Source organism: Anabrus simplex, chromosome 1, assembly GCF_040414725.1.
Source record: "Anabrus simplex isolate iqAnaSimp1 chromosome 1, ASM4041472v1, whole genome shotgun sequence".
NCBI classification, from domain to species: domain Eukaryota; kingdom Metazoa; phylum Arthropoda; class Insecta; order Orthoptera; family Tettigoniidae; genus Anabrus; species Anabrus simplex.
In genome coordinates, this window is record NC_090265.1 from 705,334,629 (window position 1) to 705,361,983 (window position 27,355).

At 42.6% G+C, this 27,355-nt stretch overlaps 1 protein-coding gene across 2 annotated transcripts in view; it reads left to right on the forward strand.

Moving 5' to 3' along the window:
• The window catches only part of Syx6 (Syntaxin 6), a 346,153-nt gene that overhangs the window by 286,978 nt on the left and 31,820 nt on the right, over window positions 1-27,355 (forward strand). The gene's annotated exons all lie outside the window — the stretch shown is intronic.

Here is a 27,355-nt window from a genome sequence, read left to right on the forward strand (position 1 = left end):
CCAGGCACAATAACTGAAATTGCTTTTGATACTCTAGACCAGAGCCTCTCAAACGCCCAAAATCTCACGCGTGCAAATCGAGGCGCAAGGGCTCCGTGCACTGTACATCGGTCCCGCTCGGCTCGGCTCGGACCAACGCTTCGTCTCTGGGCTACTGGGCTAAGCTCGGCTCAACTCTGCTCGGATTTGGAGCGCTACGGAGCAAGTGAGGAAGAGGGAGACAGGGGGAGTGAGCGAGGCAGGTCTGGGGAAAGAGAGAGACAGCGCTATTGCTCCAAATCGAGGAGTGGGGGTCTGTACTCTGGTCAACCAAGCAAAGTCGTCTTCTGCACCGTGCACAGTGCATGCACCAGGCGCATGCACCCTGAGAGGCCCTGCTCTAGACAAATATGTAAGTGAAATTTTAGGAGTCACCAGTTCCTAGGAATGTTAGTTATACCTAGCCTGTCATTATTGGAGGCAGCTTTGCGATAATCTCTATCATTTCTTGCAAGTTTAATAATAATAATAATAATAATGTTATTTGTTTAACGTCCCACTAACTACTTTTTAAGGTCTTCGGAGACGCCGAGGTGCCGGAATTTAGTCCCGCAGGAGTTCTTTTACGTGCCAGTAAATCTACCGACACGGGGCTGTCGTATTTGAGCACCTTCAAATACCACCGGACTGAGCCAGGATCGAACCTGCCAAGTTGGGGTTAGAAAGCCTGCGCCTTAACCGTCTGAGCCACTCAGCCCGGCTCTTGCAAGTTTAGGCCCAGTTACTGTCAATAAGAATTTATAGTCACGTGGGGCATTCTCTAGTATATTTTTAAGTCTGCTGCATAGTGAATTAAAGTTCTGACATAAGTGGAATCTACAGACTTAATTGTAGACGTTTTTCCAATATTTTTCTTTGGCACACTGCGTCTGCACTTTTGTCTAATTGTGCTCACTAAAATAATGAAAGTTGCAGATGTAAGTATTTACTTCTTCCTTACCATATGCATCGTAAACTCTCAAACAGATTTTTTTGTGTGTGGACATAATGTTGAAAAATTTGTTAACATTCATTAGCATTGTTTATTAACGTTGTTTTGTTGACATTGTTTATTAACTTTGATGTAGAATACACTTTAGTTGACCGAGATCGATAGCTGCAGTCACGTAAGTGCGGCCAGTATCCAGTCTTCGGGAGATAGTGGGTTCGAACCCCACTGTCGGCAGCCCTGAAGATGATTTTCCATTTTCACACCAGGCTGTACCTCAATTAAGGCCATGGCCGCTTCCTTCCGACTCCTAGCCCTTTCCGGTCATATCGTCGCCCTAAGACCTATCTGTGTCGGTGCGACGTAAACCACCTTGTTAAAATAAAATTCTTTCTTTCTTTATTCGTGTCAGAAGTATCAACTTTACTTACAGATATTTAACAAAAAGCAACAAGATATCTTCATTCCTACTATACAAATATACAAGTCTATTATACGATCACAGATAGAGCAACAATATTCGAGAGCTAGATGATGCTTGCCCAGTATTGGGCGACGTCGATAGCGTTGGGGGAGGCTGCAATCAAGTCTTTTATAGTGCACATTGAAGGACATAAAACACACTGACATAGATGTTGGATCGTCTGCTGCTCTCCGCAATCACAAAGTGATGAATCACTTGAAAAGCCCCACTTCCGCAAATTTACTTTTGTTCTGCCGACTTCTGTACGGAGTCTGTTAAGGGCCTTCCATACTGTCCACTTCTCCTGGTGTCCACATGGAAGACTTTCCTTCGGCTCTATCCAGTTGGATAGGTGGTGGATTCTTTCTTTCCACATTGTGACTCTAGCATTCTGTGCTTTCCCCTCAAGGTTAACTGATGTGCGGAGAAAACGTTTTCTAGATGTTAGCCTCTGTGTGGCTGGGTGGTATCTATAGAGAGGATATGCTTCTGAAGATGATGACTGGAGCCTTTCTTTGTTAGCTGCTACCTCCCTACGAATCTCACCGGGAGCAATACCAGCTAAAAGTTGGACCTTCTCAATGGTTGTAGGTTTCAAACATCCAGTAATGATCCTGCAGCTTTCGTTTAAAGCGATGTCGACCTGCTTCGTATGAGCTGACCTGTACCAAACCGGGGAGGCATATTCCCCTGCAGAATAGCATAGAGCTAGAGCTGATGTTCTAATTGTTTGTGGTTGTGTTCCCCAACTTGTTCCTGATAACTTTCGTAGAGTGTTGTTTCTGGCAGCTATCTTTTGTTTCAGGTTTTGGCAATGTTTCTTATATATTAATATGCGATCCAGCATAACTCTCAGGTACTTTGGTGTAAAGCAGTGTTCCAGTAAGATCCCCTTCCATAGTACTTTGAGTTTCTGAGAGGCCTGTGCATGCCGCAGATGGAACGCACAAATTTGAGTCTTAGCTGGATTTGGTTTGAGTTGGTTTTTCTCATAATAGGTACTCCTCTGATGCAGCAGTTAAAGAGATCTCTGCTTCATCAAAGGTATCAGTTTGTGTAGTAAGTGCAAGGTCATCGGCATAGATAAAGTTTTTAGTATTTTCTGGTAATGGCTGGTCATTAGTGTAGATGTTGAAAAGGATAGGAGCCAGTACACTGCCTTGAGGTAGTCCATTCCTTTGATTCCTCCATCTGCTTCGGCGTCCTTGGAATTCGACAAAAAAGCGACGATTTTCCAAGAGAGTAGCTATTATCTTGGTTACCTTGATGTCTGTAATAATTCTATAAAGTTTGTGTAATAATATCCTGTGATTTACTGTATCGTAGGCGGCTGAGAGATCCACAAAAGCCACACCAGTAATCTTCTTCATTTCAAACCCGTCCTCGTTGTGCTGGGTTAGATGTAAAACCTGTGCTGTGCAACTCTTTCCTGGGCGGAAGCCACATTCTGAGGGATTAGGACTTGGTCTACTACTCCCATTAAGCGATTGAGCAACATTCTTTCCATTATTTTGTATAGGTGGCAGAGTAAGGAGATTGGTCTTAAATTTTTGGGGTTCGAAGGTTCCTTTCTAGGTTTCAGAAATTCGATCACCTTGGATTTTCTCCATATTTTTGGAATTTTTAGGGAAGTAAAGCAGTTGTTGAAGAATTTTAAAAGCCATGCCTGTGTGGTTGAACTGAAATGTTTTATTTGTTCTATTGTGATATCATCTAATCCTGCCGCTTTTCCATTTTTGGTACATTGAATCGCTTTCTGCAATTCCGTTATTTCAAATGGCCGGGATAGGTTACTGGACTTCATTACCTCGCTTTTTAGGATATTATGTTCCATCTTCCTTATTGGGTGATTTGTTTTCCCATTGATGACAAGCTGATTTGCGATTTGGTTTGCCGTAACATTTGCATGGACTGGTCCCTTGGTTGGATCGTTGCTAAGTCGTTTGAGAAGCTTCCAAGCCTTTCGGCTATCCCTTGACATGTCTGTTTCCTCCATAAGTTTGATCCAAGCATCTTTCTTTGCCTCTGCAATTGAGGAAAGCAGTTTCCTTCCAGCTGAGGTAGTGTCTTTACTTAGTGGATCTTCCTGAAACAGTGAAATATATGTGTTCATTTGGGCAGCTGTGTCTGAAGTTAGACCTTGTACACTGACTGACAGAGCAAATGCAACACCAAGAAGGAGTGGTCAGAACTTTATGCCAATTGCAGGGTAGACTGACGTCACTGAGGTATGCTCATGATGTGAAATGCGCCGCTGTGCTGCGCACGTAGCGAACGATAAATGGGACACGGCGTTGGCGAATGGCCCACTTCGTACCGTGGTTTCTCAGCCGACAGTCATTGTAGAACGTGTTGTCGTGTGCTACAGGACACGTGTATAGCTAAGAATGCCAGGCCGCCGTCAACGGAGGCATTTCCAGCAGACAGACGACTTTACGAGGGGTATGGTGATCGGGCTGAGAAGGGCAGGTTGGTCGCTTCGTCAAATCGCAGCCGATACCCATAGGGATGTGTCCACGGTGCAGCGCCTGTGGCGAAGATGGTTGGCGCAGGGACATGTGGCACGTGCGAGGGGTCCAGGCGCAGCCCGAGTGACGTCAGCACGCGAGGATCGGCGCATCCGCCGCCAAGTGGTGGCAGCCCCGCACGCCACGTCAACCGCCATTCTTCATCATGTGCAAGACGCCCTGGCTGTTCCAATATCGACCAGAACAATTTCCCGTCGATTGGTTGAAGGAGGCCTGCACGCCCGGCGTCCGCTCAGAAGACTACCATTGACTCCACAGCATAGACGTGCACGCCTGGCATGGTGCCGGGCTAGAGCGACTTGGATGAGGGAATGGCGGAACGTCGTGTTCTCCGATGAGTCACGCTTCTGTTCTGTCAGTGATAGTCACCGCAGACGAGTGTGGCGTCGGCGTGGAGAAAGGTAAAATCCGGCAGTAACTGTGGAGCGCCCTACCGCTAGACAACGCGGCATCATGGTTTGGGGCGCTATTGCGTATGATTCCACGTCACCTCTAGTGCGTATTCAAGGCACGTTAAATGCCCACCGCTACGTGCAGCATGTGCTGTGGCCGGTGGCACTCCCGTACCTTCAGGGGCTGCCCAATGCTCTGTTTCAGCAGGATAATGCCCGTCCACACACTGCTCGCATCTCCCAACAGGCTCTACGAGGTGTACAGATGCTTCCGTGGCCAGCGTACTCTCCGGATCTCTCACCAATCGAACACGTGTGGGATATCATTGGACGCCGTTTGCAAACTCTGCCCCAGCCTCGTACGGACGACCAACTGTGGCAAATGGTTGACAGAGAATGGAGAACCATCCCTCAGGACACCATCCGCACTCTTATTGACTCTGTACCTCGACGTGTTTCTGCGTGCATCGCCGCTCGCGGTGGTCCTACATCCTACTGAGTCGATGCCGTGCGCATTGTGTAACCTGCATATCGGTTTGAAATAAACATCAATTATTCGTCCGTGCCGTCTCTGTTTTTTCCCCAACTTTTATCCCTTTCGAACCACTCCTTCTTGGTGCTGCATTTGCTCTGTCAGTCAGTGTATATGGTTAACTCTGCATCCTCGTGGTATGGAAGCGCGGGAAGCTTTCTTCACAGCTTCAACAAACTGATCATAAAACTCTGGTGTTGGGCGGATATCTGATATTATTTTATCAAGGGTTGAGCTGAACTTCTCCCAGTCTGCTTTTTTGAAATTATGTCTCCTTCGAAACGGGTATTTGGAATGGGATTGCACATTGATTTCACACATTGGAAAGAAAGCTAATGAGCGCCAGGTAGTGTTGCAGTAAGTGTAACATTCTCAGTACTTTGGATGTGTATTGTCCAAAGATAATACTGTGGTGAGAGGGAGACCTAAAATCAGTCTGAACCACAGCTAAACACATTAGCATCTGATCGCGTGAGTTCGCTGACCGAATTATCCTTACTTCACCGTTTCCACCGTGCGGGATATCTGAAGCTTAAGTTGGAAATAACAGGCATGAAAGTAGCGAGAATGACTGCTGGTACGAAGGTAGGGAACGAATAACTACATAGTATTCGTATAGAAAAGATCAGGTCTAGGGAAGTTAGAATTGAACACGCTTGATAGGTTTCCAGTATGGACTAGATTCGTTGGTGGATTCATGCAACTGACATAGACAGGAGGGTGGGTTGCTTATTTCTCCCACCTTTTCTGATCCTCTTTTTCCTGTGTTTTATTTCCTTTCTATATTCAGTATGTTTAAATTTTCATTTGGTCGCGATGGACAATATTTTTGGTATCCAGTTTTATATTAGCAAGGTGGGATGTGATTTACCTCTTGTATAGTACTCTGCACATAAGGCTATACATTAAAAAGCAAATATCGCCGCCCTATTCTATTTTTTAATGGTTCATCGCTGCTGCCAATTTGACTAGTTACATATTGAAATCACGAGACAACTATCAACAAACTAACTTCAATGTAAGTATTAGTAATGGAGGTTCCCTTATCCAAGTAATGATCAATCAAGATATTCATAATTAAGCCGGTATTCAAGCTCAGTGAGGAATTAAGGAAATAAACATTCTCTCTCACCCTTACTCAGTTTAATGTTAGATATTACTGCCTTTATTTTGATACAGGCAGCACTTTATTTTGCTTTACGTCGCACCAACACAGATAGTTCTTATGGCGACGATGAGACAGGAAACGCCTAGGAATGGGAAGGAAGCGGCCGTGGCCTTAATTAAAGTACAACCCCAGCATTTACCTGGTGTGAAAATGGGAAACCATGGAAAACCATCTTCAGGGCTGCCGACAGTAGGGTTCGAACCCTCTATCTCCCGGATGCGAGCTCACAGCTGCATTACTATAACCGTATTCTTCGGTGCTTGCACGGTGTAAATAATTCAACTCCCTTCTTGAAATTGTCTATTATTTGTGGACTGAAGTGAAACCACGGTGTAATTATACACACAAGCAAATATATTAGTTGTGCAAATGCCGTAAGTCAATAAGAATACACAAAGGCTAAGTCTGCAAACCGTATCAAAATCGTGACAAGACAAGATTAGGTTAGGCTGATAACGAAATTGTCTTCCATTTAAACTGAATTGATAGAAGGTAACGTTGTTTTCCTTTTCGGAGGAGTTCTTTAAGATTTTTTATGGTTCTTATACATCGTAAATGAATTCTATGCATACGAATTGGACGGAATAAGACTGTATTAACAAAATGCTGCATTCGTCATTCAACACAAACTAGGTGTACGTTATTAAATACATTATTCGAACATGCCACAATTCTACTTACCTGGTAACATGCAAGCAGATTTATTTTTTGCCATGAGCTTTACGTCGCACCGACACAGATAGGTCTTATGGCGACGATGGGATAGGAAAGGCCTAGGAGTTGGAAGGAAGCGGCCGTGGCCTTAATTAAGGTACAGCCCCAGCATTTGCCTGGTGTGAAAATGGGAAAACACGGAAAACCATTTTCAGGGCTGCCGACAATGGGATTCGAACCTACTATCTCCCGGATGCAAGCTCACAGCCGCGCGCCTCTACGCGCACGGCCAACTCGCCCGGTGCAAGCAGATTTATAATCCTACAGAAAAAGAAAAATTGTTTTACTTATATCCGCAAATGTAACAGTAGTGATTTTCACAATACGACAGTGGCAATGCGTTTAATCTCACAAGTCACGAACAAATCATGCCTACGTAGTACCAACATGCAGTATTAGCAGTAACTGTATGATGTCGTATCCCCAACTAGGGGAGGGGGGAGTGTAAGTACCGCGCAAGTTGGCCGTGCGGTTAGGGCGCTCAGCTGTGAGCTTGCATCCAGGAGATCAAGGGTTAGAACCCCACTGTCGGTAGCCCTGAAGATGGTTCTCCGTGGTTTCCCATCTTCATACCAGGCAAATGCTGGGGCTGTACCTTAAGGCTATAAGCGATTCCTTCCCACTCCTAGGCCTTTCGTATCCCATCGTCTCCATAAGCCCGGTGAAGAGGGGTGTATTGGGGCAATTAAAAATTAACAGTCCCCAAGTCAAAAGAATTAACTAGACGAACCCAGGACCCTCTAAACCGAGGGGCTCAGCGGTGGCCATACAAGCAAGGAACCGGAAGTTCGTGGAGCTGATACCGGAAGTTTGTGGTACTGGCACCTGTGTATTTAGTGATTAATGAATTAATTAAGAAAAGCAATATTATGCCGTCGCTGCTTACTGAACTGTTGAAATAAGTTACCACTGAGATCGGAAATGAAAAAAACCCTTTTCCCGTTTGGCTGCGAGGTCGCGTATGAAGTGAAATGAATCTTCGGTATCGAGTTTTTACGACCGGATGCCCTTCTCAAAGACATCCTCATAAGAGGGGTTAATGAGTTGAAATGAATGATGTGCCGACACATAACCAACTCCTGTCGAATTGCACCAAGGAGTCTGCTCAAGTCTTAACGCCTCCATCCGACGGACGAATCAACATATGCCCTCACTCCACATGGACACTGCGGAGAGGTTTGGAATTGAACCCAGGCTTTTGGGACGCAATCTTTTAATAAGAAACTGCATACCAACATTCTGATGGTGAAAATGTTTTCGACCAACGGAACTCGAACCGGCTAACCACGATGTCAGACCATATAGACCTGACGCCTTAACTATCAAGGCCACCAAGCAGGCTGATTGAAGGATTGATTAAAGACAGAAAATAGTGCAGGCAATAGGACCATTCTTGAACATTCCAAATAATTGCATTGTTTATATAATAATTATTCCACATTTCAGTAGATACTAAAAAAAGTAAATTCAAAATTGCTCAATGAACTTTTCTTATTGAACTATAGATCATACTTGTAATCTGCCAGAAAGGGTACAGATCTCTGCATATGGTTATGAGGGTGTTCAGGGATTTTAGTAAGGATGTAAAGGAGAAAGCATATAAGTCTGTGGTAATACCCCAGCTAGAGTATGGTTCCAGTGTATGCGACCCTCACCAGGATTACTTGATTCAAGAACTGGAAAAAGTCCCAATTTGTTCTGGGTGATTTCCGACTAAAAAGTAGCGTTACAAAAATGTTGCAAAGTTTGGTGCTGGGAAGACTTGGGAGAAAGAAGACGAGCTGCTCGCTTAAGTGGTATGTCCCAGCTGTCAGTGGAGAGATAGCGTGGAATGACATAAGTAGACGAATAAGTTTAACTGGTATTGGAGAGGAGAAATTGGGGCAAATACTCGTTTCTAGGAGGGCTAGTTAGTGATTGGAGTAGCTTACCAAGGGAGATGTTCAATAAATTTCCAATTTCCTTGAAATAATTTAAGAAAAGGCTAGGAAAACAACAGATAGGGAATCTGCCACCCGCGCGACTGCCTTAGATGCTGATCAGTGGTGATTGATTGATTGATTGATTGATTGATTGATTGATTAAATTATTGACGTTTTATTTTCGAAATGTAATTGAGAATTATTGGTTCCTATTCATAGTGATAATCAAGAATAGGGAAGTAAAAGTAATCGAATTACATTAAACGAACACATTTTTAGCGATTTATACTTATAATCGTTCCCTTTTTTTACGTGTATTGTAACAGGAACGCCCGTACTTCAGTATATCGGAGAGCATGAGGAACGACAAGGCGTGTACGGCCCATGCTAAGAGAGTAAGAGAGAAGGGTAGTGAAAGAAAAATTCATGATTAAGTGGATCCTTCAGTTTATTCAATAAAATAGGCAAATAATTATGTCACCTTTTATAGCTGAATTGTAGATTTGTCCCTGAGGGCGTGAAGAGGACGTTGTCCCGCGGCGGCTGCGTCGTCTTGCGGTCGGCGTCGGCGTTGTCTTCCGTCGTTGGTGTTTGTATTAGTGTTGATGACTCGAACCAGAGGCAGGAACGGGGAAATGTGGAGCTTCCACATTTGACGTCATGGGGTACTGGTGTGACACTTCCCTATGGCGAAGCACGCCGAAATAGTTCCCACAGCAGCAAGGATAAAGTTAGAGTCACAGTTCGTATTTGGAATAATACGCAAATGAAACAATCTAGGACCTTCCGAGGTGCGGTGATCAAGCACTTCATAAAGAAAATCGAGTACAGTCTCTGCACTGTACTCCACCAGCATAATACATTTATTGAAATAAATGACAGTCCAAGTTCCAGTACGTCGTGATTTTCAGATTATCACTGGCACTTAAGATCATAATGCAACACAGTTCAACGGATAGACACAATTAATGCAAGAACACAGTTTTAAACGAATTCAAAGCTGGCACAGTTTATGTGAGAACACAGTCTTTAAATGAATTCAAGCTGGCGAGAACACAGTCTTTAAACGAATTCAAAGCTGACACAATTAATGCAAGAACACAGTTTTAAACGAATTCAAAGCTGGCACAGTTTATGTGAGAACACAGTCTTTAAATGAATTCAAGCTGGCGAGAACACAGTCTTTAAACGAATTCAAATATACAGCCGGACCGAGAGACGAATTATGTCGCGACGTGCTTACTTGCACACACTCGCTGACTCACGGCTTACTGCCGACTCACTCCACTCTCTGCCTTCAGCACACTGCCGTCGCATACCGCACACTCTCTTTCTGCTTTACTGCAGGCTCTCTGCTTACATTCTGCCTTACCCCAGGCTGGCGACTCGCTTATATTTCGTTCATGCAGCAATGGAACACGAAGGAACCTTCTGCGTGACGTCGCTTGTCCTTGGCCGGTGTTCTGGAACGTCGCGAACTTGCTCGCAGTTCCCATTATGCCTGTGCGCTCGGCGCAAGTTTTAAATGCTTACGGCCGGGTGTTAGCGAGCTTCTCATAATAAGAGAATGAAACGTGAATGCTCGTAGGGTGTTACCGTTTCATCTCCCCCCCTGCTCGGGAAAAAGAAAATTGCTGGGCGATTTTCTTTTCGCTCATCTCCTAGTAAAGTATTTCTAAAACTTGAACAGTCTTCTCACTATAGCCAGAGGATTAATGTAAGGTGTGACGCATTTTGATATGATTCCATCATTCTCCATCTGTTTAATGATGACCCGTGCTTCTTCCAAGTACTTCATGGGTATCGGATAAGGCCGTTTCTTATAAGGTGATGTGTCAGTAACATCTAAGTGGTGCTTGAAACCCTTAATGACTCCAGGTTTCTCAGAAAATACATCTGGAAACTTCTTAAAAAGCTCTTGGATTGCCTTTATTACTTTATCATCATCGTAATCTGGGCTTTCAGCTACATTGGCGTAAAGCGTGAAGTTGTAGTGGTCCTCGTTAAACTCATCATCGATAATGGACGCCATCTGGTCCTCTACGGGTCCCACTTCCTCGGGTCGCCCCTCTTCGTGGACGCTTTCTTCGACAGGCGGAGCCTCGCTCATCTTGCCTTCTACTATGCCCACCGGGGTCTCACATTCCGGATTCTTCACGTCATTATAAGTAACCAACTGTAGCCCTACAGATTCGACGTGGAAAAATTTAATCACATTAGCGGGATAATCAATGATTCCCCCATGTTGAATGAGAAAGTCTGATCCAAGAATTAAGTCAAATTTCATTTGCGTCAAGATCAAAAATAGATGTTGGAACTTAACACCACCAATTTCTAACTCAAGAAACGCTTGGAATTTGCATTTAATAGCTTTGTCAGGAACTATGCCTTTAACCTTAACTTGAGCAACCGGCAAGATGGAGATGTAGGTCGTCTCCTGCGCCACATCTATTAATTTCTGCGAAATTGGTGAGGCTTGCGATCCCGAGTCTACTAGAGAGTGGACAATCATATTGCCTAACTTAATGATAATGATCGGTAAGCCGCGTTGTATCTGAGGCTGTCGTGGTGTTGAATCCTCATATAGTAAATCTGCATCCTCTAAATACCAATGGTTAATGAGTGCGCTACATACTACTTCTCCTCCCTCCGGGTTTTCAGGCAGTCTCTTTCTTGCTTCGACAAAGTTTTTTTTTTGTACCCGTAGCTCTTGGATCCATTTCCGTTCTCTCATTTCTTCTCTGTATCTCTGCCTGGTATTCCAAAGAAGCTGCTCCAGGTAAACCCTCTTCCCTGTTCTTATTCCTTACATATTCCGTAGTCTCTCTCCAACGTTTCTCTAATTCTTCCCGCTGGGAGTTCCTATTATCATTGGGTTGATTAGCTGCCTGCCTCCATGAAGGTCCAGGTTGAAACTTAGCCCTCCCTTCGTAGGGGCGATTCCTAGATCTTCTATACCGAAACGGAATATCTCGGCGAGTTTCTCTTTCTTCTCGCGGTTCTGGATTTACTTGAACTGGAGTTTTCATTTCCGTAAAGTTGGTTGTAGTTTCTTTGGTTCGACCTGCTTTTGCTGCGCTCTGAGTGTGCGCAGTATCGAGTTTCCTCAGGACATCATCGAGCTGCTCCAAGTCCTGGACGTTTGCTGCCACCAATATTTCCTGAACATTTGGTGGAAATTGCAGCGTCATGACCTGAATAAGTTCTTGCTCCGGTAAAGGAGGGTCGAACAACTGCATCCTTTTAAGCTGAGATATGAGATAATCTGAATATCGCGAGGAATTGACGGACGTGTTATACTTTCTAGAGTATAATTGAAGTTTTATCAGGTGCTGAGCCTCAGCACTCCAAAATCGTCTAAGTAAGGCTTCCTTAAATTCTTCGTAAGTGTTAATACTGAATTTAAAAGCGGTAAACCACTTTAACGCCTTGCCTTCTAACAATCGAGATGCTATTCGTAAACGACGGTCGGTCTTAACGTGATTTTCTTGAAATAATTCTTCGAGGTTGAGGAGAAACTCCTTAGCAGTATACTCCTCCTTCCCCGAAAATTTGGCTGGTTTTTCCTCAGTTATTTTAAAAACTGTGGAAACATTCATGGATTCTCCACTAGTGTTGTGAAGGCTAGATGATGAAACATCCTGTTCGATTTGCGATACTTTGCTGTTGAGAGCTTTTATATCTCCTTGGAGTTCAAGTTTTAGGGTTTTAATTTTCCCCTGTACGGAATTCTCAATTTCCTTGACCTCCTTCTCTATGTCGGTCTTGACTTCTGCTACATCGCGACAGATACGAGTAATCTGCGTGTGAGCATTATCTAACTGAGTCTTGACACGTTTATCGGCCTCCTCTTGCTGACTTTTCAGAAGAGTAATTTCGTTTCCCAACTTCATGAAATTATTTTTAACAGATTCATGAAGTTTGTCTTGAATAGACGCGATTTTAGTTTGCGCAAGAGATAATTGAGCATGGGACTCTTGAAATTCTTCCTTTAAGCTTTCTACTTCTTTAAGGACTTCCTGAGAAGAAGACGGGAAAGCAAGTTTTAAGTTCTCCGCCACTTGTGATTTTATGTCTTGCTTAATGGTTTCTAAGTCACGTGTTAATCTTTCATTTATTTCCGTAAACTTAGAATCCATTCTTTTGTTAGATTCTTTAAATCTTTTTTCAATTTCGGCACCTGCACTATTGAGCCTACGTTCCAAATTATTATTAACTTCTGCAAATTTTTGATCAACAGATTCTGTCAATTTTACAATGTTGGCATCATTAGCTTCCCTTAGTTGAGTGATACTACGATTAGTTGCTTCATTAGCCTCCCTAAGTTGACCTATACTAGCCTTAGTGGCTTCCAGGGTCGCGTTAGATTCTTTAAGTTGAGCTCCTAAAGTATTGTTAGATTCTGCAATCCTACGCCCGAGATTAGTGTTACTTTCCGTAATCCTGTCATTTAGACTGATTTTTAAAGCCTCAATGGCAGCTAGTATATTTTCCATATTAATGTCGTTATTTTCACAAAATGCAGAAAATACAATCATTCACCTCATACGTAAAATCACCATTATTGTCCAATGGTAAAGTTCAAAATTTCGCCAACACAAAATATCAAACACTTGTGCATAAAATTAAATATCACCATTATTGTCCAATGGTAAAGTTCAAAATTTCACCAACACAAAATATCAAAATTTATATAAGCCTGTGCATGAATATTATGCCTGAAATGTTTTACATAGCAAGAGAAAGAGAAAAATAATCACTTGTGCCATAAACTTGATCAGAGTTCTGTGCCAAAAGTTTAAAATTTCGTCAAAGTCATTGAATTGAACTTCGTAAAATTTTAACACATTCACTGAACTTAAATTAACGTACGTGCTATGCACTTTTATTTGAATTGGTAAGTTAAGATATCACTGATTTCAAAGTTAATTTTTATCACTTTACTCTCTTTAATCTGGCCCCAACGTCACGGGTGCCACTATTCACTACCTTCTCTCTGTAACAGGAACGCCCGTACTTCAGTATATCGGAGAGCATGAGGAACGACAAGGCGTGTACGGCCCATGCTAAGAGAGTAAGAGAGAAGGGTAGTGAAAGAAAAATTCATGATTAAGTGGATCCTTCAGTTTATTCAATAAAATAGGCAAATAATTATGTCACCTTTTATAGCTGAATTGTAGATTTGTCCCTGAGGGCGTGAAGAGGACGTTGTCCCGCGGCGGCTGCGTCGTCTTGCGGTCGGCGTCGGCGTTGTCTTCCGTCGTTGGTGTTTGTATTAGTGTTGATGACTCGAACCAGAGGCAGGAACGGGGAAATGTGGAGCTTCCACATTTGACGTCATGGGGTACTGGTGTGACACTTCCCTATGGCGAAGCACGCCGAAATAGTTCCCACAGCAGCAAGGATAAAGTTAGAGTCACAGTTCGTATTTGGAATAATACGCAAATGAAACAATCTAGGACCTTCCGAGGTGCGGTGATCAAGCACTTCATAAAGAAAATCGAGTACAGTCTCTGCACTGTACTCCACCAGCATAATACATTTATTGAAATAAATGACAGTCCAAGTTCCAGTACGTCGTGATTTTCAGATTATCACTGGCACTTAAGATCATAATGCAACACAGTTCAACGGATAGACACAATTAATGCAAGAACACAGTTTTAAACGAATTCAAAGCTGGCACAGTTTATGTGAGAACACAGTCTTTAAATGAATTCAAGCTGGCGAGAACACAGTCTTTAAACGAATTCAAAGCTGACACAATTAATGCAAGAACACAGTTTTAAACGAATTCAAAGCTGGCACAGTTTATGTGAGAACACAGTCTTTAAGTGAATTCAAGCTGGGGAGAACACAGTCTTTAAACGAATTCAAAGCTGACACAATTAATGCAAGAACACAGTTTTAAACGAATTCAAAGCTGGCACAGTTTATGTGAGAACACAGTCTTTAAATGAATTCAAGCTGGCGAGAACACAGTCTTTAAACGAATTCAAATATACAGCCGGACCGAGAGATGAATTATGTCGCGACGTGCTTACTTGCACACTCGCTGACTCACGGCTTACTGCCGACTCACTCCACTCTCTGCCTTCAGCACACTGCCGTCGCATACCGCACACTCTCTTTCTGCTTTACTGCAGGCTCTCTGCTTACATTCTGCCTTACCCCAGGCTGGCGACTCGCTTATATTTCGTTCATGCAGCAATGGAACACGAAGGAACCTTCTGCGTGACGTCGCTTGTCCTTGGCCGGTGTTCTGGAACGTCGCGAACTTGCTCGCAGTTCCCATTATGCCTGTGCGCTCGGCGCAAGTTTTAAATGCTTACGGCCGGGTGTTAGCGAGCTTCTCATAATAAGAGAATGAAACGTGAATGCTCGTAGGGTGTTACCGTTTCATCATATATTAAGAGTTTACTAAAAACAGCTTGGTCCTGTCCGTCCTTCCGTTCTGCTGGACCCAATTGCTAATTTTTTGTTTTATTCTGTCCGGAATTACATGACAATGAATCATCAGGCATTGATAGGTCCCAAGTTCGGTTAACTTTGAGTAATCCTAAAATCAAGTCATTAAATGATCACTCCAATAATAGCAGATGAAGGCTTACCGTAGCCCGCAATACATTATGTACTTTGCGGGTTGCACACAGGAAAGGAGAAATATCTTAATGTAAGGATATCGACGAAGATCTGTCACCGAGCTCGATAGCTGCAGTCGCTTAAGTGCGGCCAGTATCCAGTATTCGGGAGATAGTAGGTTCGAACCCCACTGTCGTCAGTCCTGAAAATGGCTTTCCGTGGTTTCCCATTTTCACACCAGGCAAATGCTGGGGCTGTACCTTAATTAAGGCCACGGCCGCTTCCTTCCCACTCTTAGCCCTTTCCTGTCCCATCGTCGCCATAAGACCTATCCGTGTCGGTGCGACGTAAAGCAACTAGCAAAAAAAAAGATCTGTCATGTAAAAATAATCGAAAACGACCCATGTTAGTGTTGAATCCACATTTTTCGAGGTCGCCGAGATGAATAGTTACACTCCAGATAACATTTAATCCCAAGTTCAGCCACCGTCGGCATGAAGGTGGGCGGTGGGAAAGGGGGTTGGGGTGACAAGGGGTGGGGGGAAAAAAGTCCACGGCGACTGAGATTATGTATGTGTGTGTATGTTCCAGCTTAGCTCTCAACCAAACTTGATACTCATATGACTTACTATCCGGGGCAGAATACTGTAGGGGTAAATGAAATGGCGTATGGCTTTTAGTGTCGGGAGTGTCCGAGGACATGTTCGGCTCGCCAGGTGCAGGTCTTTTGATTTGACGGCCGTAGGCGACCTGCGCGTCGTGACGAAGATGAAATGGTGATGGAGACGACACATACACCCAGCCCCCGTGCCGGCGAAATTAACCAATTAAGGTTAAAATTCCCGACCCTGCCGGGAATCGAACCCGGGACCCCTGTGATCAAAGGCCAGCACGCTAACCATTTAGCCGAACACTGTAGGGGTAAGATACCTCTACGGTCCATGGCCATGTTACAATAAAGAAATCTACAGAGAAAAAAGCCAGTTCACACATAATTAACGGGTTGTGCAGATCCTAAAAGAAAACTTTCAAAAAAGTAACAGGGCAGCGCATGGAGCAATTTTATATCAAGACACGTTATCTAACCTATTTATAACGAATGCTGCGGAGCATGATTAATCAACTGTATCTGAACCAAAGCACAAAAGTAATCATCAATCAGGTAGAAGAAATGGCCAGGATTAGGAAAGGAGTTAGACAAGGCTGTACCCTATCACCGTATTTATTAATATGTTTATTGAGGAAGCTATTCAGATCATGAAAGAGAAGACAAAGAGAATAAAAGTCGATTGTGAAAGGATACATTGTATCAGATTTGCAGATGACATCGTATTAATTGCAGACTCAGAAAAAAGAAATGAATAGAATGCTGCAAGTCCTCTCACTCTTAAACTATGGAAATTAAAAGTAAACAAACGGTAAACGAAAGCAATGGTCATCCGGGAGATAGTGGGTTCGAATCCCACTGTCGGCAGCCCTGAAGATGGTTTTCCGTGGTTTCCCATTTTCACACCAGGCAAATGTTGGGGTTGTACCTTAAGGCCACGACCGTTTCCTTCCAACTCCAAGTTTTTCCTATCCCATCGTCGCCATAAGACATATCTGTGTCGCTGCGACGTAAAGCCACTAGCGAAAAAAGCAATGGTAGTGCGGAAAAATATGGCAGAAATTAAACCAATATAAAAATTGATGACGTCAGAATTGATCAGGTGAAACAATTCTGTTATCTTGGTAGTATGATAATAGAGGATAATAGATGCTTCCCGGAAATAAGGAGAAAAATAGCATTGACAAAACAAGCATTTATGACTAAAATATTTTCACCAGCACACGCATGAATACAGATGTCAGAAAACCCTTTGCAAAATCATTTGTATGGAGTTCTATGCAGTATGGAAGTGAGAGTTGGACTCTAGGTAAATTAGAAAGGAATCGACTTGAAACTTCTGAAATGTGGATATGGCGGAAAATGACCAGATCGAGCTGGACGGAAAGAAAAATCGACGTGGAAGTCTTAAGGGAAGTTAAAGAAGAGAGAAGATTATGAAAGGAAATTGAAAACAGGAAACTAAAATTTATTGGACACAATACTTTCATCACTAACATTCTTTTTTTTTTTTTTTTTTTGCTAGGGGCTTTACGTCGCACCGACACAGATAGGTCTTATGGCGACGATGGGATAGGAAAGGCCTAGGAGTTGGAAGGAAGCGGCCGTGGCCTTAATTAAGGTACAGCCCCAGCATTTGCCTGGTGTGAAAATGGGAAACCACGGAAAACCATTTTCAGGGCTGCCGATAGTGGGATTCGAACCTACTATCTCCCGCATGCAAGCTCACAGCCGCGCGCCTCTACACGCACGGCCAACTCGCCCGGTACTAACATTCTTGAAGGGAAAGAAAGGAAGAGGAAGACCTAGGATGAAGTATTTGGACGACATCATGAAGAGATTAGGTTTTGACAATTACATGGAACTGAAACGAACAGCCAATGATAGTAGAGAGTGGTTGCATCGACAAGGCATTAGCCTTTAGAATTTGATTGATTGATTGATTGATTGATTGATTGATTGATTGATTGATTGATTGATTGATTGATTGATTGATTGATTGATTGATTGATTGATTGATTGATTGATTGATTGATTGCTGCGGAGCAGCACCGATCTTCTAGTATTTACTCATAATTTACTTTTGGAAATAAAATTATAATAGTTACATTCTAGTAATCGATATACATCACATGGAAGCAGGGACAAGGAAAAAAATGAAGTAATGACGAAGAAAAGTTTTCCAGTTCTACTTCAGCAAAACCGGTAGCTTCGCCAGTACTTAGAAGAGGCACTTTCTTACCTGTACAGTGCTTCCGAATACGTCATGCATATCCTACAATATCCATCATTGCTGCGGATTTTCGTTAAGTTAAACACACGGATTATTTCTATACCCGTAATATTTAAAGAAAAATTCTGACAGATAGGGCTGGAGGGAGGAGCATTGCACGGTGTTGCGACATTCCTGCATTCGTTTCTCTTTCCGCTCGCTTCCGGCTCACTTTTCGTTCCTTCAGACCGCTCTGTTCTGTTGAACACAACTCGGAAGTGAGAGGTTTGGCAGCTTCAGGCAACACGAGTTAGTCAGCAGGCTTATCTCCATGACAACCACTGTGGACCCGCCCCCGTTTCCATGGCAACTGTACTCTCTACCCACTTATTCCCACCCAGGCAGGTAGTAAACGGACCTCCCCTTAAGACATGTCAGAATGCTTCTTAAAGTACTACAACCTTAGTGCTCTTGTAGGGCGTCTTTTCAGTAAACGCACAGATGTATTTCTCTTCCCAAGAGGTCGAGGCGTAGCGATGATAAAATTGTCTAAACAGCTGTGAGTGCTAGCATACCAGCGTAATTTATTCCCAACTCGACCACTGCCTGGTTTTGGTATATCGATCCTATATGTTGGCTTTAGAGGAGGACTAAAGTGCCTAACAATAACGTCCTCCGTTATTTTTTGCATCCATGTTTTCCAATTACTTTCGCATTCATTTGAAGTTGTTGGTTTCGTTTCATGTACTGTGTGGTCATGAGGACAATAAAGCACTATAATTATTACAATTTCACTGTGTATCTCGTCTCTTTCCTATTCAATGTTAGCGAAACAAAAGTTCTGTAACTCCGAAATACTGTACGTCATACTGTTGTTTCTAGGGGCCCTCTCGAGATAAGGACAAGGTATGCGTGTTTATCAACAAAGCGCGAGTCACGGGGCATCAGAGCGAATGACGCATCACTTTCTGTCTAATGCTTGCACGTATGAAATCCTTTAATATCTCCAAAAGTACGCGTCGGATTTGCAAAATAAGCAAATCACTGAACTTGTCACTCGACTCTTCATTTCATTGGGTGAAATTAATATAGTTTCATTTTACAAAAGGAAGTTACTACCTTTATCTCGGTAATTACGCCCGCGATGGAGACGAAATTGACAGTAGTTTATGAGCCCTGTAATACAATTAAGGAATCTCGAAACAATCTATGTATTTTCAACGGATCAGAAGATATTTGAGGTGGATAACTTAGCCATGGGCGCCCGCAAGGGGGGGCAAGGGGGGCAAGGGTGGGCACTTGCCCCCCCCCCTGGAATTCTAAAGATGTTGATGTTCAATTGTTTAATATCATACCAGATTATTTCATAAACTGAAATTACTGACAGTCATCTAGCATACGTTATAACTGGACGTTTCTGTAAACAATTTAATGTTGCTGACGTTATATTGGTTTTTATATTCACGAAAATTGTTAATGTGCGCCCCCCCCCCCCCTGGAAAAGATCCTGCGGGCGCCCATGAACTTAGCTGAATAACCCTTTATAAAATCACCCTACAGGGTCTTCTTATCAACCCAGACCGTCCAGCGGCGTTTCAACTCCCCGAGACCTAAGCAGCTGTACGGGAGGCGCGCGCATAGTCCATAGCTTTGTAAGGAGCGTCCACGTGTTCGACCTAGCAGCAATAGCCAGTTTTAATCTCAGCTGTTAACATGGTGAGACAGTTATCATTACAACACCGTATTTTCAGATGTAAAAGTTATTTTAAACACGAGTCGGCTCGACGGGTAAGCGATGCACTCGTTCAGCAATTTTCTAGTGAAGTGCCACGTTCATGAGCGCAGATTCACATAATTGTAAATAAATTTGAAACTACTGGCTACTGGCTACTACTACTACTACTACTACTGGCTCAGAGCTCAATAAAAAACATGCGCGCACACGGGCAGTTTTAACGGAGAAAAAGCTAGATGACATTGGTCACCGAATAAATCACTCACAAAATTAGCACAAGTAGGGGTTTCGGTTTCTTCTGCACACAGAGCTACAAAGCTGTTACACATCAAACCGTACAGGTTTACCGGGCCGATTGTTTAAAACCTGCTGATCCAGCTACAAGAATGAGTTATTGTGAGTGGTATCTTGCATCATTGAATGATCGCTTATTCGACCCACAGTTTGTGTTCTTTTCGGATGAGGCCTGGTTTTATCTTAATGGTCTTGTGAACAGTCATAACTCTCGCTATTGGTGTGCAGAAAATCCTAATGGTGTTTATGAAGTCCCTCATTATGAAGGATGGCACTTCCAGCATCTTTTATAAGGTAAGATTTCATATACGATTGTACACACTCTTAAAATAGGGCGGCTGCGCGCGACATAAGTTGGGCTGATTGTAAGCCAATTGCCGTAGGGCAGAATATAAACACCGTGCGCTCGGTCTCGGTTTATAAGAGAAATCCTGTAGATAAGCTTTATTAAACCTGAATGGGTTGCATTTTCCTGGAATCTGCTGTGAAAACGACTTCAAGGATTTTGAGTTACTTGTTTTCGTTCTTCGCCGGACTCCTTTGCTAGATTGTTAGCGTAGTGGCCTCCGGCTCCTAGGGCTCTGGGTTCGATTCGGGGATTTTAGCCCCGTTGAGTTTATTCCTCTAGCTCGGGGCTCGGTGCTTGTGAGTGTCCTTATTCACATCACACAACCAGCCACTACAGAAACACGCAATAGTGAATACATTGCTCTGAATAGGGTTGGCACTCCGCCGTAAACTGGGCTTAATCTATATTATTGCCGATCCCAGATGATTGAAATGAGATGATTTGTTTTTGTTTTCGATTTTCTGTACTTCTGTTAGTTTAGTGCTTGATAATATAATCCAGTTTTAAATATTAATTGTACAGGAACATCAGCGAAGTGTTTAAAAACGTGAACGCCCCGATCCATCTAGACGTTGGCAGCGAGTGTTCCCAGGTGGTTGTCATGGTGAGCAGAGTGTAGCGGCTCGGAAAACTAGTTATCAACTCAATTTCCACCAAGGCGGATGAGACGCGCTGATGACGCTGCGGGGAGGAATTAATTGCTAACAAGCTGTACTGTCTGTTCTCTAACAGGCACACGGCCCGTTGAGATGATTGTTTATTTATTTTATTTATTTATTTGTGTGTATGTATGTATGTATGTATTTCTCGGCCGCTAAATGGACCGCGTAAAGCGTTTGCAGCAGTTCTGAGAGACCGCGGCCCGGTGAATCCGTTTTCTAATTTGCTCGTAAATGCGTTTCCAATTTTTTAAAAATACATTTAACTAACACAAGTATGAATAATTAAGTATTGCCTGATCTTAAAATGAATACGGTGTGAAGTGTTGACCAAAAAAAATGTTAATTATCAGTCACTGGATGAATACAATTCCTTAGCATTTCGTAGTTACTTCAGTCCAGCATCATTTATTAATTTATGTGAATTTCTATTCTGCTCACCAAAATGTTATAAAATGTATAACGCTGATCATTATGTCATTACATTGATTCTAATTATGTTCGTTTGAAATAACAATGTTACTAGGAAAATGCACTGTACTTCAGTACAGAAGTCAGTAAAGTAGGAGAAGCAACTTACCTGTGAAACACTTATCACACATTCGCACTGCATGCAATTTTATATAAATGTAAATTAATGAATCTCTCAATTCTAAACTTAGTCACGAAAACATCTCACCTAAGAATATTTCCACTATACAACATGTATTCATAAATAATGCTTAGAAAAGAAGAATATCTCGCGGCCCGGTATACTTGATGGCAGGGCCCGGCGGTTAAGGAACACTGATCTGCTTGCTGTGTGATTTTCTCCTGCACCACGCTCAAAGAGGATAGAATAGAATAGAGATGAAACTCAATGATAAATTTCGGTTCCAAGCCACTTGGCGCTAGTAGTTTTAGTCTCTTTTCCGAGATAGCGCCACAGTGTGCATTCTGATGCAATACCTTAGTATTACTATCAACAGATAGCGCGGAGAATTAACATCCGGCGCAGTGACGCACATCCGGGTATGCTAACGGCTCCTCCCCCTCCTTTCCCTGCCCCTCACCCCACCCCCCCCAAAAGGCGATAATAATGCAGTTCTACTACTTCCATGCCCAATACATTGTAATTCATATATTTTGATTTCCAAGTACTTACTACGTTATAAATAATGATCTGATACCCCTAGTTCGTATGGCATACTATGTTACTGAGAACATAACCACACACCTCAAAGCAGCTTTAACTTCAAATGAATGATTGACACATTAACACAAAGCTGATATTATAAGAAATAAGAAATCCCTTCGAAAGCAAGACAACAGAGCACACCATATGCAAGAAAATGGGGTATCACATCAATATCCAAGTACCACATGAAAATAAAAATAACAGAATTAAATGCACTGAGACAGGAAATATATAGAACTACATTAATAGAACCATTCAGCTTTCAGCCCCTGATGTGTACTCAAACAGGAAATACAGGATTTCAGGAGGACTGGCGAAGATATATTTCAAATAAACAAGCACAAGGAGCGAAGATTTACAGCACAAGCACATGAGCACTTGGAATTCAAACAACACAAATACTGTAGCATCATGGGAACTATCGATTAAAATCGATATAAGTTCGAACAAGGTTAATCGATTGGCTAAAGTCGAATTCGATGCAATTCAGCAATATTATCTCCACAATGCTTGACGTTTTATGACTAATTAATTTGTTAGAAGGGCCCACTGACTGAGGTTAGACTTGAAATACTTTAAATACTTCACTTCGAGACAAACTGCCTTTAATTATTAACAACGCTCATTTCATGCTTACTTGGGTGCCATCTACAGAACGTGTATATAACTATTTACACGTTATGAATGACCTCCAGCGCCATCTAGAAAAAGAGACTGAAACTACCTGAAGCTAGTTACAGATTGGAACCAAAAGCCCTATTAGAGTTTCACCCCCCTGACCACGCTTCTTTCGTCTTCTTACTTTACACATTCTGCAGACTAAGTTGTTCCGGTCTTCAACTTCTTGACATCTCGGCTCACTTCCTACTTGATTACTTTCTGTTAGAAATTTTCTCTTTCTTGTAAGTCTGAGTTTATGCTACCGTCCTTCAAAGTCTTTTTTGACCTCCGCGATATTATTATTATTATTATTAGTATTATTATTATTATTATTATTAATTTTTTTTGCTAGGGGCTTTACGTCGCACCGACACAGATAGGTCTTACGGCGACGATGGGATGGGAAAGACCTGGGAGTTGGAAGGAAGCGGCCGTGGCCTTAATTAAGGTACAGCCCCAGCATTTGCCTGGTGTGAAAATGGGAAACCACGGAAAACCATCTTCAGGGCTGCCGATAGTGGGATTCGAACCTACTATCTCCCGGATGCAAGCTCACAGCCGCGCGCCTCTACGCGCACGGCCAACTCGCCCGGTATTATTATTATTATTATTATTATTATTATTATTATTATTATTATTATTATTATTAATTTCTCCCTTAGGGTCTTCTAGGGACCACGTGACAATTTCAATGCTTCATCTTTTGTTGTTCCTTCTTCCTCCAGTACTCGTTCATCTGCTCACTATGCCTCCTTTTCCTCTCCTCGGACCATTTTGAGCCTGTTTTCTTTCCCCCTCGACCTTGGTATCATTCCATTTTTAACACTTTCTTTGTAAAAATCTCTTTCTGTTGCTTCTTCTTCCCTTATGCTGTTTCTCTCCAAATCTTTCTTGACTTCATGAATCCAGGTTGTTTTGGGCTTCTTGTTCCAGCGATATTAGAAGATCTGTTTGGTTAACCTGTTGTCATCCATTCTGTATAAACGTCCAAAAATATCAATCGCCTCTTCCGTATTGTATACGTTATGATTTCTATGTTCCGGTATATTTCATCATTACTTATTGATTTCCAGAGTAGTGTAGTTCTTAGCGGACCATGTATTTTCCGTACAATTTTTCTTTCCAGTACTTCTAATTTATTCAGCTTGTAATACAGTATTAGACATTCACTCGCTTATAGGCATCCGGTTTGACTACTGTGTTGTAGTGTTGTATTTTGAAGTTTTCGGATAAAAACGTATTGTTGTAGATATTCCTAGGTACACCGTATGCTCTTTCTATCTCGTGTATCCTTTCTTCTACAGCAGATTTTTCCAAACCATTTTCTTGAATTGTTTCTCCCAATTATTATATATATATATAATTCGCTGGGGCCATCAAGGACCACGTTAAGTCTTGTTGCATTTGACACTGAACTTGGCCTTCTTTAGAGCCCAAATTTCCCTCGTTCTTTGTGAGTGGGCCTGCTTACGCTCCTCTGTCCAACGGGCACCGTGTCTTCTCTTCGGTTGCTCGTCTCGGTTTAGCCCGTTCGTCAATATTTTCTTGCGGAAGAGATCTCTGTTAAGGGCGTCTTCAGCTGAGATATGTATCATTTGCAGGTCTTCTTTGGTATTTCTAAACCAGGGAATTGTGGTTTTGGGGTTTGAATCAAAAAAGTGAAAGATTAGTTAACTTTCTTCCGTCCATTCTTTTCAGATGACCGTAAAATCGTGCCCGTCTTTTTCTGATTGTGTCGGTAATTTTCTCTATTTTGCTGTAAACTTCCTTGTTGGATCTCTTTTGATGGATTCCATTTCTGTACTTTGATCCCCACAAATTTGCGTTCTCTTTTCTCCAGTTCTTCAAGGAGTCCTTTCTTGGCATTTAGAGACAGGGTTTCGGCTGCATATAGAACTACTGGCTTCAGAACTGTTTCATAGTGACGTATCTTGGTGTTTTGGGAAAGGCATTTCTTGTTGTAGATTGTGCGAGATGTTTGGTAGGCTATTTCCAGTTTGCGTACTCGCTCTTGAAGGGCTTCTTTGCCCAGTCCATTTTTCATGATTATCTCACCCAGGTATTTGAATTTGTCTACTCGGCTGATGTCCCCGTATTTTGTATGGAGTTTTGGTGGAGCCTCTTTGATGTTAGTCATTACTTCTGTTTTCTCAAACGATATCTGTAAACCAGTTTGTTCGGCAATTTCCTTTAAAATTTCAACTTGAGCTCTAGCGGCTTTTATGTCGTTTGAGAGAACAGCAATATCATCGGCTAATGCTAAGCAGTCTGTTGCGATCCCCTTGGATTTGGTTCCTATTCTCAATGGACTGTAGTTGGTTTCCTGTAATCTCACCCGCCAGGTTCTGATGATCTTTTCAAGAACACAGTTGAAGAGAATCGGGGATAGCCCATCACCTTGTCGGACTCCTGTTTTGATGTCAAAGGAATGCGAGAGACATCCGTGGAACTTCACCTTGGATTTTGTATCGGTCAGGGTGGCTCTAATTAATGCCAGCAGTTTCAAATCAACTCCAAATTCATTTAAGATGTTTAGCAGGACTTCCCGGTCAATGGAGTCGTACGCTTTCTTAAAGTCCACAAAGACAGACACATACTGCTTGGACCTTAGTGTACAATATCTGATGATCGTTTTCAGATTTTGGATCTGTTCAGCTGTTGAGCGACCTTTTCTGAACCCTCCTTGGTATTCACCTATTTGGTGTTCGACTTGTGCTTCCAAACGCTCCAGGATGGCAAGTGATAGAATTTTGTAAGTCACGGGTAGCGAAGATATTCCTCTGTAGTTGTTGATGTTCTTCATGCTGCCTTTTTTGTGTAATGGATGGATCAAAGCTATTTTCCAATCTTCGGGTAGGGTCTCCTTGTTCCAAATTTCTTCTATTTGCTTTTGCAAGATATCAAGTGATTCCTCTGGTGCATATTTCCATAGTTCTGCTACTACTGAGTCTTCCCCCGGCGCTTTGTTATTCTTGAGACGGGCAATGTGGCGCTTGATTTCATCTCTGTCAGGTGGTCTGGAATCTGGGTGCCTGAGTAAGGGTTCCTTGGTCTCAACGGCGCTTTGCGGTTTAGAGCAATTAAGTAAATTCTTGAAGTAATCTGCCAGAATGCTGCAATTTTCTTCATTTGACATCGCCAGTGTGCCGTCCTTTCGCTCAAAGCATAGAGATGGTGGTTTATAGCCAGTGAGTTTGCGTTTGAAGGCTCTGTAGTACTCTCTGCTTTCATTCTTCCTAAAGTTTTGTTCTATCTTTTCAATGAGAGATTTTTCGTATTTACGTTTCTCAGTTCTGAACACCCTAGCTGCTTGGGCACGTTGGGTTTTGTAGGTTTCCCAATAATTTTCTGATTTCGTAGAGTAGTACTTTTTCCACGCATTGAGTCTTTCTTGGAGGACTGATTCGCAGGTACCATTCCCCCAGGCATGCTTTTTGCTTCTCTTGATTTCTGCAACGTCTTTGGCGGCCTCAACAAAGAGACTTTTGGCGTTGTTAAAGTCAAAGTCATTTGGTCTAGCCTTCTCCTGGAACTCCTCGACCCTATGCCGCAGTTTATCATTGTCGAAGCGTGTGATCTGTTTGGTTGTCTTCCTTGTGTTTGCGGGAATTGGTTTGAATTTGATAAGAGACATATAATGATCTGAGGCCACATTGATGCCTTTCTTTACCTTGACATTCATAATCTCAGGGCTGTTTCTCCTGGAGATTGCAACATGATCAATTTGGAACTCTCCGAGAGCTTGGACGGGAGAACGCCAAGTCATTTGCTTTCTGGGTAGATGGCGAAAGTGGGTCGACATGACCTGCAGGTTGTGATTTTCGCAAATGGACACCAGTCTTTTGCCGTTGGGATTGGTTCTTTTGTGAGCAGGGTAATTTCCTATAACTTTCTTGTACTTCTGTTCACGACCTAGTTGGGCATTGAAGTCACCTAAAAGAAGCTTGACATGGTGTTCGGGGATTTTGTTTAATTTTTCATCCAGTAGGTCCCAGAAATTATCAACTTCGTCTGGATCAGACTTGTTCTTATAGTTTATAGGAGCATGTGCGTTAACTAGGGCGTAGGTTTTGTTCGCGCATTTAATTGTGAGTATAGACAATCTGTCATTCACAGGTTCGAAATTTGCGACCGATTTAAGGATCTTGGTTCTGACAGCAAACGCGGTTCCAAGCATCACAGCTCCATTGAGGATTCCTCTTTGCGCTTTGCTCTTGAAAAATCGGTAGCCTTCGGATTCAAAAATCTCTTCATCTGGGTACCTTGTTTCCTGTAGGGCCATTATGGATATCTGATTTTCGTGAAGAGCTTTGGTGAGGGTTTTCAGCTTGCCAGTTTGTGTAAGTGAATTTATGTTGAAAGTTGCTAGAAACGTTTTAGATTTTGGCCTGAGT